The sequence below is a fragment of the Crinia signifera genome, chromosome 7, assembly GCF_055691185.1.
Source record: "Crinia signifera chromosome 7, ASM5569118v1, whole genome shotgun sequence".
Classification (NCBI taxonomy): domain Eukaryota; kingdom Metazoa; phylum Chordata; class Amphibia; order Anura; family Myobatrachidae; genus Crinia; species Crinia signifera.
The window spans coordinates 49,311,687-49,328,401 of record NC_139223.1 but is presented as its reverse complement, the minus strand read 5'-3'; the positions used below and the strand labels follow the sequence as shown (position 1 = coordinate 49,328,401).

General features: G+C 45.9%; 2 pseudogenes; both read right to left on the bottom strand.

Moving 5' to 3' along the window:
• Window positions 1–8,934: 8,934 nt before the first annotated feature.
• Window positions 8,935–9,053, bottom strand: LOC146024675 (5S ribosomal RNA; annotated as a pseudogene).
• Window positions 9,054–12,483: 3,430 nt separating this feature from the next.
• LOC146024674 (5S ribosomal RNA) lies at window positions 12,484–12,602 on the bottom strand (annotated as a pseudogene).
• Between the last annotated feature and the right edge of the window lie 4,113 nt (window positions 12,603–16,715).

Below are 16,715 nucleotides of genomic sequence, written 5' to 3'. Positions count from 1 at the left end.
CTTTGTCTTCTTCTTTAAGACATAGAAAGAAACATAAGGGAAGAACCCAGTACAAGCACGCTGGTCACCATAACGCGGACCTCAGCCCAAATTGTGCCGTACGAGCAGTGTTCCTGCCCCCACCACCTACACCCTACTCCGCACCACCCACAGCACCTCCTCATCACCACCTCTTTATCGGTGCCACTTCTATACAGGTGAATGCAGTGAGAGAGGATTTACAACTTGTGGTGATAACGCTCCATACATAGGGTAAGTGAACTGAAAACATGGATTCGCTATTTACAGTTTCTTTTTTTTTGTTTCAAATGTTTTTATTGAGCCTCAATAAAACAAAATAATAATACAATACATCCAACAAAGGATGGTGACATAGGAGTAATAACAGTGAGGTTCAAATACCATTTTCCTTAACAAATTTACTAAATAGATAAGGGAGGGAACTATCTCCCAATACAGTCGAGAAAATATAGATATATAGAATTCTATCGATGATTATCGATAAATGGGTATGAGAGAATTTCTCTAAACATTAAGTTCGACCTGAATATTCAATCAATACAGTTATCTAGATAAGTAGTATAAAATAAAATAAAAAATAAATAAATAAAAAGAACAGTTTGGTCCTACACTAACATGGTAGATGACCAAGTGATGAATCATGAATCAAAGTACCTGCCCAACAGTCGACCCGGACTGCCGACCCATCCACGGAGAGATTCAGTCAGTATGCAGACAATGAGGATAGAGAAGACAAATGGTATGGAATAGGAGGAGGGGTGGGGGGGATGGAGTGATAAATGAAGCCTGGATAAAATAATGTTTAGGAACTGAATTATAGAGTGATAGGTGTAGCATTCTGTAAGAGTTGGAGGGAATACCATGATGTATTTTGAAAACATCCTTGGATAGCCTGTTTGGTCCGAGAAGGTAGGGTCTGGATGAATTTATTCCAGCAGGCAAATAACTTAGGGGTTAGAAGTTCTTTGTGGAGTGAAGTGTCTAGCCAGTCCGTGGTCAACAGGAAAAGGAGGCGTGAGGTCGCCATGTCTAATGAAGGGGATGAAGGCTGTATCCATTGCTGTAAGATGGCTTTTTTGCCTACCGCTGAGAGGAGCACAATTAATTTAATTATAATTTTTTTACTGATATTAGATTGGTCGGCAATATGTCCAAATATGTCCCAAGAGTGAGTGCAGCTAAATGTCAGTTTAAGTGAGTTTGTAGCATAGTTATGTAGTATATGCCAGAAAGACTGTACCTGAGGGCATTGCCAGAGACAATGATATAGATCAGCCTCTGGTGAATGGCATTTAAAACAATCCGACCTTTCTGCTGTGCCCATCAGATAGCAGCGTTTAGGTAAAAGATCTGCTCTGTGAAAATTTGGTACTTATGTAGTATCTGGGCGTCCGATTTAGAAATCGGATCGGATCGCATCGCATGCGGCCAAATCGTATGCAATGCGATGGTCAAGATTTTTCCATAGGATTCAATGTTAAAATGGTCTGAGTCCATTTTAACATAGAATTCAATGGGAAAAAGGGGTCCTTTTCCTTTCCCCACTATCCAAGTGGGCATGGAGTTGGATATAAACCTGTGGCGAGCATAGCGAGCCACCGAGCCCGAAGCGTGGCGAGCGTAGCGAGCCCCGCGAGGGGACACAGAATACGGTACTTATGTAGTATCTGGGCTGCCGATTTTGAAATCGGGTCCATCGCATGACATTGCATCGCATACAACCAAATCGCATGCGATGCGATGCGATGCGATGCGATGGACCCGATTTTTCCATAGGATTCAATGTTAAAATGGACCAAGTCTATTTTAACATGTAATTCAATGGGGAAAAAGGGGTCCTTTTCATACCCCTACTATCCAAGTGGGCATGGAGTTGGATATAAACCTGTGGCGAGCGTAGCGAGCCACCGAGCCCGAAGCGTGGCGAGCGCAGCGAGCCCCGCGAGGGGACGCAGAATACTGTTTAAGAAATCTGCGTCCCCTCGCGGGGCTCGCTGCGCTCGCCACGCTTCGGGCTCGGTGGCTCGCTACGCTCGCCACAGGTTTATATCCAACTCCATGCCCACTTGGATAGTAGGGGTATGAAAAGGACCCCTTTTTCCCATTGAATTACATGTTAAAATAGACTTGGTCCATTTTAACATGTAATTCAATGGGAAAAAGGGGTCCTTTTCATACCCCTACTATCCAAGTGGGCATGGAGTTGGATATAAACCTGTGGCGAGCGTAGCGAGCCACCGAGCCCGAAGCGTGGCGAGCGCAGCGAGCCCCGCGAGGGGACGCAGAATACTGTTTAAGAAATCTGCGTCCCCTCGCGGGGCTCGCTGCGCTCGCCACGCTTCGGGCTCGGTGGCTCGCTACGCTCGCCACAGGTTTATATCCAACTCCATGCCCACTTGGATAGTAGGGGTATGAAAAAGACATATCTCACTCAATCTCACTTGCATCTGACACATTAATGACAACTGTAGTTAAAGATTAATTATATATTTGTGACAGAAAATAAAGCAAACAAACAAATTACTGTGACTTATTAAGCAATGTTAAGGCATGGAGGATACGGCCAAATACATCATCGCCTGCTAGAGACTTGCGCCATACAAATTCGGTCATGTAGCTGGTCAGATTGCTGCGAGCTGTTCCGCGATGGCACTTGTTCCTCCACTTGACACAACCCCATAAACGTTCTATGTTCTGGGTGTGTGCCCCACTTTCTGGATCCACAAAGTTGAAGCGGTGGTTCACCCTGGCATGAGTGTAGCCTGCCGCCTCCAAATCCCTGGTTCGGTATGCTCGCCAGCAATCCGACATGACAGTGGATCCAGGTTCGATGTTAGCTTCAATAGCAGCCATCAGGGTTGCAGCATCTCTCTGGGCAACTGGCAGCATGAAGCATTGCCCAGTCTCTCTGCAGACACCGCCGAACACCCATTGCTGGGGAAGTAGTCGGCCCACATTGGACTTACGACGGACAAAAAGAGTCTCATCCACCTCGACCACTTTTCCTGGGCCTCCAATCTTGCGCTGCGGCTGAGCAAGAATATCCTGCTCACAGGCCTCACGCATAAACGCATTATATGCGACCACTGTCTTGATTGACAGATTCAGTTCCTTTTGGCACAAGGTCACTGATGTCAACTCCTGGCTCCACAAATATATGAAACGGACAATTGTCACAAAAGGGAGCCGGCACCCAGGACTAAACAGCGCAGCACGGACACTTTTTTTCTTGCCGCAAGCCTTTATATAACACCGCCACTTTTGGTCAGCCATGTTCAGGCGCATGGGATGCCCGTTGTCACAGGTGGCTGTGGTGGGCAGAAGGCCATGTTGCTGCAGGAAAAGAACAGCAGCTTCTTCAGTCTGCGGCAATGTAAAGAGCCTTGGCGACGACGCAGCTGCTGACATGGAAGCTGTAGCCATATCTGTATCCAAATCTCCTCCAAAATCACCTCTCTCAAACAAGCACTTTCTCCTCTCAAACACCCTCAGATTTTACTCCTCCCTAACCTCCTAAAATACCCTTTCTCCCAATTTTTGCCACCTGTGCCAAAGCCTAAATTAAAAATTAGGTGCAATAGGTGAAAAATCGGGCCCATCGCATCGGATCGGATCGCATGCGATTTGGTTGTATGCGATGCGATGCGATGCGATATCGCATCGCATCGCATCTGATTGTATGCCTTAACTTAAGGCATACAATCCAAAAATCGGCAGCCCAGATACTACATAAGTACCCAGAATACTTTTTAAGAAATATGCGTCGCCTCGAGGGGCTCGCTTCACTCGCCACGCTTCGGGCTCGGTGGCTCGCTGCACTCGCCACGCTATATAAAATCAACTCTATGCCCACTTGGATAGTGGGGAAATGAACAGGACCTTCTTAACATTGAATCCTATGCAAAATCGCATCGAATCGCATCGCATCTGATTGTATGCCTTAAGGTAAGGCATACAATCACAAAATCGGCAGCCCAGATACTACATAAGTACCGAAAATTTTTATATAACATTTCTTGGTATGAACTGGCTGGGATGAGTTTTATTAAGAAAGTGTCTAAAATGGCTTCGGAGTTAAGAGAGTAGGACTGCGAAGCCCACTTAGTAAGTGCTGGGAGATCTGTATCAGGATCTAGTTCCGGGCGTATACGACCGTATATAGTGGAAATAGAATGTGTTTTAGTGCGAATTACTGAGTCTAATGGATTTGTGATGTCCTGAGGCCGTATTTGGTAAGGATCGATTGTAGGTAGTGGGTAGCTTGGATATAGGAGAATGCATGGCTAGGTAAGAGATTGAACCGTTGCATCGCCTCCTCGAATGTAAGTGGGGTGTTAGAGGTGTTAAGCAAATGTCTTAAACTTGAAATTCCAGAGGACTGCCACATCGTGAAAGGTGATCCGGCTTCCCCCCTCTGAAACTCCAGGTTTCCAATCAAAGAGAGGGACAAGGAACAAAAATGTTGTAGGCCTAAAGATTTTCTTGCACGTCTCCAAGCATAAATAGTAGATGATAATAAGGGATTATCAAATTGAGGTGATTTTAATTGTGATGGGCGTGCATGCAGAAGAAAGCTAAGCGAAAGTGGGGCACATAACTGTGAGTCTAGAGCCGCATCAGTGAAAATGGCAGTGCCATTGACCCAATCTACCGCAAAGCGGAGAATGCAGGCCAGATTATAGTACTTTATATTAGGCAAATTGACACCACCACGTTGAGTTGTCTGCATCAGCTTATAGAGTCTGATTCTAGGTCTTTTAGAGTTCCAAATAAATTTAGAAAGCATAGAATGGAGTGAAGAAATATCAAACTTAGAAAGCAGAACTGGAGTCATTTGCAGCACATAAAGCAACTTCGGAAAGCTGGCCATTTTAAACAAATTACATCTTCCCAACAGATTTAGTGGCAGGTTCTGCCACAGATTAAGCTCCGTTTGGATCTTAAGGATCACTGGAGTAATCTTATACGTGTATATGTTGTTATGAGGATGGGGTGGCAAAGCCCAGATATGTGATATAGGTGGGGGCCCATCTGAAAGGAAAAGGAGTGGTTCAATCTGATCTCACTTGACCATAGATGGTCAGAGCTTCTGACTTATTAAAGTTAATGGAAAAGCCAGCAAATGAGGAGAAGCGTGTAATGATGTCTATGAGAAAGGGAACATAGTGTTTTGGGTTAGACAAAAAGAGAAGGATGTCATCCGCAAAAGTGATAACCTTTAGTTCTCTGCTGCCTATTGTTATACCGGAAAGGTTGGGGGAGGAAACAATGTGCCTAATAAGTGGTTCAAGTGCTAAATTAAAGAGTAAAGGCGAGAGGGGCAGCCTTGCCTTGTGCCTCGTTCAAGACAAAAGGACAGAGAGGCAATGCCATTGACCATCACTTGGGCTGTTGGGGAAGTGTACATCGCCTGAACTAGCCCCCGGAAAGGTCCACCAAAGAGCTGCCGAGAGAGCACATTATGAATATGTGACCAGGAGATTTTATCGAAAGCCTTCTCGGCATCTAAATTCATAAGTATGTTATTATGGAGGCTGTGAAGGCGGGTATGCGTTATTGCTGCAATGGCTGCGCGAACGCCCATCACCGACGGTCTACCCTTCACAAAGCCTAACTGGGCAGGCGAGATCAGGCAAGGCAAACATTTTTGTAGACGGTTAGGGTTAGCCATCAATTTGGTTAATATTTTAGTCTTGGTAGATTGGGTGGTAGGATCCCATTAAGGTAGGGTCTTTGCCTGGTTTCAATAGGACTATGATCCTAGCCTCATTAAATCTAAGGGGCATGTCTCCGGTTGTTATTAGATAATTATATAATAATGTCAGCGTGGGCGCAATGTCTCCTTTCAATAATTTGTAGAATTCTGCCCCAAAGCCATCTGGTCCAGGACTTTTGCCGTTGGGCAGGGATTTAATGGTGTTTAAGACCTCCTCCTCCTCCGTGACCAGACGATCTAATAGCTCTCTCTCCTCCTGAGTCAATGTGGGTAGCTCAGTTGCTGCGAGGAATGCCTCACTCTCACGTGAGTCAGAGGGTTCCAGAGAGTAGAGGGAGCTATAGAAATTAGAAAATTTGCTGCAGATCGGTGAGAAGAGTGCCTACATGATCAATGGCCTTGACCCATGTGTGGGAGCGAGGTCCCTTTATCAGGTTTGCTAAGAGTTTCCCTAAATTGTTGCCAAACCTATGTAATTTATTACGATAATAATCATGAGAGGATTGGGCCTGTTGCGTAAGGAAGGTGTCGTATATCTGTTTTGCAGACAGATATTCCTCTCTATGGGTAGGGGTATACTTATAGGTGTTATAGGCCAGGGTCAGTGCAGTACTAAGGGTATTCAGCTGGGAGGTACATTTTTTCCATTTGGAGTGGACGTATGACATAATATGGCCCCTAAGGACCGCTTTTGAGGCATTCCAATATATAGAATGATTGTCAGCTTGAGCTGAATTATCAGTGACAAAATTTAGACCAAGCATGAGTGTGGGTGTGAATAAAACGAAAAGTCTTTCTGTAGAGGGCAAAATATGCGCCAGGGATCAGTAAGACCTAATTGAGAGCAGAAAGGGGAGAGGAGATTAGGAAAAGTTTGAGATCACCCGATCACCAGGTTACCACGATGTGGGGTATCATCAGTAAAACTTGGTCATACCCCATATAAGGCTGTAGGCTTCTTGTAGCGACCCACGCCGCCCTGCAAAAATCTCTGCCATCCCCCCCCCTCCCCTGAGTCCAGGCAGCACAGTGCTGTGCTGCCCAAACCAGTGACCTCCTCCTCCCTAGCCCCTACATCCTCTTCCCGGTGCAGGGAGGAGGAGATGGAGCCCTTGGCCCCACAGCTAGCTAGGTAAGGGAGGAGGGGGAGCCGCCAGGCACCGCTACCACATCGCCCCCGCGTATCGCAAAGGGCAGCTTAACGCAAGAGCTGTCCTTGGCGATAATTATTGCATGTTAGTACATAAGCGATAAATATCTATGCGGTAGCCGGTGATGTGCGGTGGGGAGGGGCTGCGGATGTTAGTGCATCCCGCCCTAAGAGTGCCAAGGGATCTGCAGAATGTGTGTGTGCTACATAAGAAACTGTTAATAAATAACTATATATATATATATACATATATATACACATACATACATACTGATTACTATCTATTACTAATGGTTTCATTTTGACATTTTAATAGCAGCTGAAGAGGATGAAGAATCACCATCAGGGACCAGAGTCATTGAGACCATCAGCAAGCCAAAGAATGCCACATACAGGCTTGGGAACCTGAGACAAAGAGACCCACATACAGGCTTGGGAACCTGAGACAAAGAGACCCACATACAGGCTTGGGAACCTAAGACAAAGAGACCCACATACAGGCTTGGGAACCTAAGACAAAGAGACCCACATACAGGCTTGGGAACCTAAGACAAAGAGACCCACATACAGGCTTGGGAACCTGAGGCAAAGAGACCCACATACAGGCTTGGGAACCTGAGACAAAGAGACCCACATACAGGCTTGGGAACCTAAGACAAAGAGACCCACATACAGGCTTGGGAACCTGAGACAAAGAGACCCACATACAGGCTTGGGAACCTAAGACAAAGAGACCCACATATAGGCTTGGGAACCTAAGACAAAGAGACCCACATACAGACTTGGGAACCTGAGACAAAGAGACCCACATACAGGCTTGGGAACCTGAGACAAAGAGACCCACATACAGGCTTGGGAACCTGAGACAAAGAGACCCACATACAGGCTTGGGAACCTGAGACAAAAGAAACCCATCCCATCCCACTCCCCCTCCCCCTCCCCCCCCCCCCCCCCCACCCGTGGCTGTTATTGCATGGCTATCGGGCGTGGCCCCTTGGCGATGGGGTTACCAGTTCTATATGAATTGGTAGTGGAACAGCCACCATGGACCAACGCAATATTCATTTTGTTATTGTTACGTTAGAACAGTGTAAATGTGCTGTGAGACTTGCTGTGAGACAGTGCTGACAACTTTCAGCTTAATTTGCAAAACATCTATTATTCTATATAAATAACTGGGAAATCCATATGAATATGCAGGAAATACAGGGAGTGACAATTATTAGTGGCAGCCCTCAGTGAGATTAGTTCTCCACATTAACCAGAGAACAGTCTCACTTCAGGCAGATGGCAAGGATTTTGGATTGCCAACATATTTGGTGCTCACAATGCCTTTGATATATGTATAATGGAGAACCTGTATTAGGTACAGAGACAGGGCTATAACCAGAATTTGGGGACTTTGTATAGAACCTCCTAGAGTGCAGAAATTGCCCATAGCAACCAAACTTCTACCTATCATTTTATGGAATGTAGTTGATATTTGATTGATAGATAGGTGTTTGGTTGCTGCAGACAACGTCCCCATTCTAGACTTTATACATCTTATGCAGAACCACTATAGCGGTTACTGTCTCCCTGTCATGGTAGCATTTAGGCTGACTACAAACTGTTCGCTGATAATCCCGGTTCCCTAGAAGAAAGCATATTTCCTGGTGGAATCCATAAAGCTTTATCTTTCTAGCACCCGCAAGCAGAGGCGGAAATTAATCCCAGTTTCCTGGATGCAAATTGAAATTTGGTGCCCCTCCCCCTTAACAGTCCAATTTATTTTTTCAATTCAGTCTGCTTTATATGTTTAAATTAATTGTAATTTTTTTTATTATTCAAAAATTGTCTACATTGACTGATGTTAATATTCTTATTGTAAAGTGGCTCACCACTGGCTCTACTACTAGCGCGCTATGGCTGTTGAGCCTGACTAGATGATGGACCTGAAAGGGTTAAAAAAGGTTGTGAAAATAGTTGGTGGGGCATAGTAACAATATTCAGCCGTCTGCAGCATGAATTAGCGCTCACCGGTGGGTGCTATCTCCTAGCCCCAAAAAACCTACAGCACCTGGTGTTCCCATGTGGTCTCCCACCCAAGTACTAACCAGGCCCAACACTGCTTAGCTTCCAAGACCAGACAAGATTGGGCCTATCCAGTGCGGTATGGCTGTATGTGAGACACATGCACTTTTTTGCCCTCTTCTACTTCTATCTACAGGTAAGCTAATAAAAAAGTTTCCTAACTGTATTGGCTTACTGAAAAAAATCATGTGTTGGTAATGTAAAAAGACCTACAGGACATGATATTAGAAGGTGGTCTCAAATTAAACTACTAAAGAGGCTCAACACTGTTTATCTGCCAGTTGGAATTGGGCCTAAACAGTGTGGTAAGTCATATATGGCAAGAAAACGGGCAGGTACATAGAGCAATACTAAAATTAACAAATAGAACAATGAAACCATGAATCGAAGCCTATCAGATACTTTGCGGCTAAGACAATACAACTATTCAGCAAGAAAAAACACATGTTGCAGCAAATATTCAGCAATAACCAAATGCAAGAGCAAACATTAGTAGGCCTCCAAGCGCCCAGGGACACCAGACACCACATTCAAGTTTCAGGAATAGAGAAATGAGCCCTGGCCATCCCCAAACACATGAAGGCGAGCCGGGTAAAGCAAAGAGAACTTCATTTTAGAATCAATAAGATGCTTGCAAATAGGAGCAAAGTCCCTGTGTCTAGAAGCCACCAGATTAGAAAAGTCTTGGAAGATGAGAAGACGGTCCCCCTTGTAAGTAATGCTGTCGGTTCTTCTGTAGTGTTCCAAGACTTTAACCTTGTCGGCGTAGTTCAGAATACGCATGATGACTGGGCAGGGTCTACCAGTAGGGTTAGGTCTGTCAGGGCCAATTCTGTGTGCCCTTTCAATCGCCAGTGGTGATCCTTTGAGGTCCAACGCCAGCTGTTCTGGTAACCAGAAAGCCAGGAGATCCATGAGTTCATGATCCCGGATTGACTCCGGTATGCCCACCACCCGCAAATTATTACGACGATTACGATTTTCCAAATAGTCTTATTTATCGGATAGGGCATGGATTTCCTTGGAATGCGATGCCACTGTGGTTTGAGCAGCTTGCAGGTCATCCTCGAGGGAGGAGATTCTCTGTTCTGCGGTGTCCAGGCGTTGGGAGTGCTGGGTGAGCTAGGCAAGGGTAGAATCTATAGAAGACTTGAGACCAGCTAGTTTCTCATCCAGCATTGGACCTATGACTGCGGCAATATCAGCTGGTTTCATTTTGGATGATCTGGGCGTATTTGTTGCCTATCTTTTGTTTTGTGAGGTCAGGCGGGTAACAGAACGATCAGAGTCAGAGGAATAACAACACTGGGAGTCAGTAGGTGGGGCCCGGGAGGATCCTGTAGAGGACATTGAGTGTGGTACTAAATATTTTTCCATACATCCGTCCCGGCAGATAGAATTGAGAAATGTAGGCAGCTGCAGGGATTAGCGGGTAGTAAGCTGCAAGCGTTAATAAGAATTGGTTATAGTTCACATTTCACTGGAAGAAGCAATAAAGATGTGCAGCAGGGATCCGCAATAGCATCCGAGGCTAGTTGTCTTACAGTTACATTTTACAGCAGTAAGCAATAAAAGTCAGCATTCAGGTGTGCAGTGGGAATATCCATGCTAGGCAGGTCTTGTAAGAGTATTGTACTTTTACATTGCTTTGTATACACAGCACTTCTCCCTAACAGAGGGAGAGAGATGATTTGGACAAGCTGTGTATAGCGAGGGGGGCAGCCTCACAGTGTGTAGGTTCTGGGCAGTGTTATATGTAGAGCAGCAGGCAAGTCATACTGGGTCTCAGTGAGGTTTAGGGGGGCAACCCTTAAGTGGGTTACACCTCCCCTGCTCCTAAAAGATATTCAATCCTGTGGTATGGTAGAGGGGGGATCAAGGGGGACAGCCAGGGTGCAGAGCAAATATATATTATTCCCTATGCCCCCACCAAGATGGCTGACGCCCTTACTAGGCAGAATGGTGGGGCAGGGGAGAAGAATATAGCTCCAAGCAGGAGCTCTTACCACAGCGTGCCCAGTCAGAGTAGCCAGAATGTCTGCAGGGTGCGGATCAGGCGTGCAGCCGCAGGTCCGGAGCCCGGGTCCCTCGTGTGTGTGAGATCCAGGCCGCGGCTCTGGCGTCACGTGCAGGACGCCAACTGCCGCCACCCAGGATATAGTCCCCCGGCACCCCAGCCGCTAGCGAGTGGTCTCCAGCGGGGCGGGTGAGGTCGGAGGGGTCTCTGGAGGTCAGCGGGGCATGTTGGTGAGATTTCCGGCGTCGACGCCCGCAACGGAGCCCGATCCCCGGCCTGAAATCGAGTCGCCAGCTTCGGCGCCGCGGATAGGCCGCAATCAGCAGAATCCCTTGGATGGGCTTCCCGACTCCGCTGCCCTCCGCGCTTTGTCTCTCAGGTGGTGAGCAGCCCCGGGGGACCTGCTGTATGTCAGGGATAAAGACAGGGGCGTCTAGGGACTCGGTGAGAGCAGGTTTGTGCGGGAGCCCAGTTCTATATGAATTGGTAGTGGAACAGCCACCATGGACCAACGCAATATTCATTTTGTTATTGTTACGTTAGAACAGTGTAAATGTGCTGTGAGACTTGCTGTGAGACAGTGCTGACAACTTTCAGCTTAATTTGCAAAACATCTATTATTCTATATAAATAACTGGGAAATCCATATGAATATGCAGGAAATACAGGGAGTGACAATTATTAGTGGCAGCCCTCAGTGAGATTAGTTCTCCACATTAACCAGAGAACAGTCTCACTTCAGGCAGATGGCAAGGATTTTGGATTGCCAACATATTTGGTGCTCACAATGCCTTTGATATATGTATAATGGAGAACCTGTATTAGGTACAGAGACAGGGCTATAACCAGAATTTGGGGACTTTGTATAGAACCTCCTAGAGTGCAGAAATTGCCCATAGCAACCAAACTTCTACCTATCATTTTATGGAATGTAGTTGATATTTGATTGATAGATAGGTGTTTGGTTGCTGCAGACAACGTCCCCATTCTAGACTTTATACATCTTATGCAGAACCACTATAGCGGTTACTGTCTCCCTGTCATGGTAGCATTTAGGCTGACTACAAACTGTTCGCTGATAATCCCGGTTCCCTAGAAGAAAGCATATTTCCTGGTGGAATCCATAAAGCTTTATCTTTCTAGCACCCGCAAGCAGAGGCGGAAATTAATCCCAGTTTCCTGGATGCAAATTGAAATTTGGTGCCCCTCCCCCTTAACAGTCCAATTTATTTTTTCAATTCAGTCTGCTTTATATGTTTAAATTAATTGTAATTTTTTTTATTATTCAAAAATTGTCTACATTGACTGATGTTAATATTCTTATTGTAAAGTGGCTCACCACTGGCTCTACTACTAGCGCGCTATGGCTGTTGAGCCTGACTAGATGATGGACCTGAAAGGGTTAAAAAAGGTTGTGAAAATAGTTGGTGGGGCATAGTAACAATATTCAGCCGTCTGCAGCATGAATTAGCGCTCACCGGTGGGTGCTATCTCCTAGCCCCAAAAAACCTACAGCACCTGGTGTTCCCATGTGGTCTCCCACCCAAGTACTAACCAGGCCCAACACTGCTTAGCTTCCAAGACCAGACAAGATTGGGCCTATCCAGTGCGGTATGGCTGTATGTGAGACACATGCACTTTTTTGCCCTCTTCTACTTCTATCTACAGGTAAGCTAATAAAAAAGTTTCCTAACTGTATTGGCTTACTGAAAAAAATCATGTGTTGGTAATGTAAAAAGACCTACAGGACATGATATTAGAAGGTGGTCTCAAATTAAACTACTAAAGAGGCTCAACACTGTTTATCTGCCAGTTGGAATTGGGCCTAAACAGTGTGGTAAGTCATATATGGCAAGAAAACGGGCAGGTACATAGAGCAATACTAAAATTAACAAATAGAACAATGAAACCATGAATCGAAGCCTATCAGATACTTTGCGGCTAAGACAATACAACTATTCAGCAAGAAAAAACACATGTTGCAGCAAATATTCAGCAATAACCAAATGCAAGAGCAAACATTAGTAGGCCTCCAAGCGCCCAGGGACACCAGACACCACATTCAAGTTTCAGGAATAGAGAAATGAGCCCTGGCCATCCCCAAACACATGAAGGCGAGCCGGGTAAAGCAAAGAGAACTTCATTTTAGAATCAATAAGATGCTTGCAAATAGGAGCAAAGTCCCTGTGTCTAGAAGCCACCAGATTAGAAAAGTCTTGGAAGATGAGAAGACGGTCCCCCTTGTAAGTAATGCTGTCGGTTCTTCTGTAGTGTTCCAAGACTTTAACCTTGTCGGCGTAGTTCAGAATACGCATGATGACTGGGCAGGGTCTACCAGTAGGGTTAGGTCTGTCAGGGCCAATTCTGTGTGCCCTTTCAATCGCCAGTGGTGATCCTTTGAGGTCCAACGCCAGCTGTTCTGGTAACCAGAAAGCCAGGAGATCCATGAGTTCATGATCCCGGATTGACTCCGGTATGCCCACCACCCGCAAATTATTACGACGATTACGATTTTCCAAATAGTCTTATTTATCGGATAGGGCATGGATTTCCTTGGAATGCGATGCCACTGTGGTTTGAGCAGCTTGCAGGTCATCCTCGAGGGAGGAGATTCTCTGTTCTGCGGTGTCCAGGCGTTGGGAGTGCTGGGTGAGCTAGGCAAGGGTAGAATCTATAGAAGACTTGAGACCAGCTAGTTTCTCATCCAGCATTGGACCTATGACTGCGGCAATATCAGCTGGTTTCATTTTGGATGATCTGGGCGTATTTGTTGCCTATCTTTTGTTTTGTGAGGTCAGGCGGGTAACAGAACGATCAGAGTCAGAGGAATAACAACACTGGGAGTCAGTAGGTGGGGCCCGGGAGGATCCTGTAGAGGACATTGAGTGTGGTACTAAATATTTTTCCATACATCCGTCCCGGCAGATAGAATTGAGAAATGTAGGCAGCTGCAGGGATTAGCGGGTAGTAAGCTGCAAGCGTTAATAAGAATTGGTTATAGTTCACATTTCACTGGAAGAAGCAATAAAGATGTGCAGCAGGGATCCGCAATAGCATCCGAGGCTAGTTGTCTTACAGTTACATTTTACAGCAGTAAGCAATAAAAGTCAGCATTCAGGTGTGCAGTGGGAATATCCATGCTAGGCAGGTCTTGTAAGAGTATTGTACTTTTACATTGCTTTGTATACACAGCACTTCTCCCTAACAGAGGGAGAGAGATGATTTGGACAAGCTGTGTATAGCGAGGGGGGCAGCCTCACAGTGTGTAGGTTCTGGGCAGTGTTATATGTAGAGCAGCAGGCAAGTCATACTGGGTCTCAGTGAGGTTTAGGGGGGCAACCCTTAAGTGGGTTACACCTCCCCTGCTCCTAAAAGATATTCAATCCTGTGGTATGGTAGAGGGGGGATCAAGGGGGACAGCCAGGGTGCAGAGCAAATATATATTATTCCCTATGCCCCCACCAAGATGGCTGACGCCCTTACTAGGCAGAATGGTGGGGCAGGGGAGAAGAATATAGCTCCAAGCAGGAGCTCTTACCACAGCGTGCCCAGTCAGAGTAGCCAGAATGTCTGCAGGGTGCGGATCAGGCGTGCAGCCGCAGGTCCGGAGCCCGGGTCCCTCGTGTGTGTGAGATCCAGGCCGCGGCTCTGGCGTCACGTGCAGGACGCCAACTGCCGCCACCCAGGATATAGTCCCCCGGCACCCCAGCCGCTAGCGAGTGGTCTCCAGCGGGGCGGGTGAGGTCGGAGGGGTCTCTGGAGGTCAGCGGGGCATGTTGGTGAGATTTCCGGCGTCGACGCCCGCAACGGAGCCCGATCCCCGGCCTGAAATCGAGTCGCCAGCTTCGGCGCCGCGGATAGGCCGCAATCAGCAGAATCCCTTGGATGGGCTTCCCGACTCCGCTGCCCTCCGCGCTTTGTCTCTCAGGTGGTGAGCAGCCCCGGGGGACCTGCTGTATGTCAGGGATAAAGACAGGGGCGTCTAGGGACTCGGTGAGAGCAGGTTTGTGCGGGAGCCCAGGGAAGGTTTGTCTGCTCCTGATAGCTGCCTGGCCACGCCCCCTATTTATAGTTTCTTATATAGCGCAGCATATTCTATTGGTTACCATATAATAAGTCACTAAAGTAGTAAGCTGGTCACCAATAGACTCAATTTATAGTAAAACAATCAAACCGCTCAGACAGTAGATTAGGGAGACACAGAATACAGAGAACATGGAATACAGTTATGCAGAGTCAGATATACATTTCTTCTTTACAGACAGGAAATATTCAACATGACCTTATATTACTAGACAGAAACAATCGTATTAAGAATCATTACTTCACCACACAACAGGGAAATTCACTAAAGGGCCTCATACACTACAACAATATGTCTGACCCTGAAGTCGGATGCGATTTCCCTTGAACGCCCCCTGGACCTTGGGGGAAATTTACCAAGAAGGGAGTTCTATTTCATATGGTATGTTGCTATGGGCAACCAGTCAGATACTATCCATTATCTTCTAGAATGTGCTACATTGTGATTGGTTACCCATAGCAACATGGCAGGTAAAATAGAACTCCCAAAATCTACCCCAACCTCAGCCTAATGGGGCCTACACATGGAGAGATGTGCGCCAGCGATCTGACCAATGGTAGATCACTCAGCACATAGAGATGTGTCAGCAATGTGTGCTGATCGATCTGCCAGGGTCAATGTTCTCCAGAGAGACGATCTGACTACATTTATACTGCATGGAGTATAAACCTAGACTGACCATCATTCTTATGGCACCTACACACGGAGCGATTTTGGGTCATTTTCTAAGCAATCTAGTCAAATCAGATCGCTTACAAAATGACCCCCATGTGCAGGCCCCATAACTCTAATCTTAACCTTAAACTTGTAATGTTGACATTGAGACTGTCAACATAATGACTGTTGACATTGTTTTCTGACATGTTCACTGTCAACATAACGCCCAATTCTGACTGTCTATATAACCCCTTCTGCTTATTTAATGGTGTATATTAAGAGCCTTTTTGAATACTACCTTGGTTGTAATCTACACATGTGTCTGTCAGATAGTCACCTCATGTTACCTGACATTTGTCACAATGGAGCGGAAAGAGACGTTTCACTATATGAAGAATACTGCCAGACAGCGGGACTTTATGCCGCTGCCTTGAGATCTGGGGGGGGCACCCCGAGTCTTCCCATCACAAAATGAAGGATACCTGTGAGGACATCCTTGTTGTACTTCACCCCATTGAGTGTCAACATCTGTGAGAGATGCTCAAAAGAACCACTACAAATGCCAGCGTCGCTCACATTTGTCATATAAATTCACTTGGCACTCAAAGGGTTAATGCGGGTTACGGCTGTGGAGCTTCTACTGCAAAACGCAATAATGAATGGGCAAAAAAAAAACAGAAAAAGGAAAATTCACTGGGAATAATCAGGCGCTTTGACAATGAGCTGATCCTTCAATATACGCAGCTGCCTGGGTGTGAGGGTAGTCACTCCCCACTGGTAGAAAATAAAAAAATACTCGCACAAGGCGAGTTAAGGCAGCGCTTATGTCAATGAATATACCAAATTGCGTATGAAAGGTATAAATTTTACTGTTTTAAAATGCATATAAATACAATTATACATTCGTATGAATAAAACAATAACAAATACAACTTAATAAAATAGGAAAGGTGGGGAATAAAAGTAAATTGGAGTTAATGAATTCAAGTATAAAAAA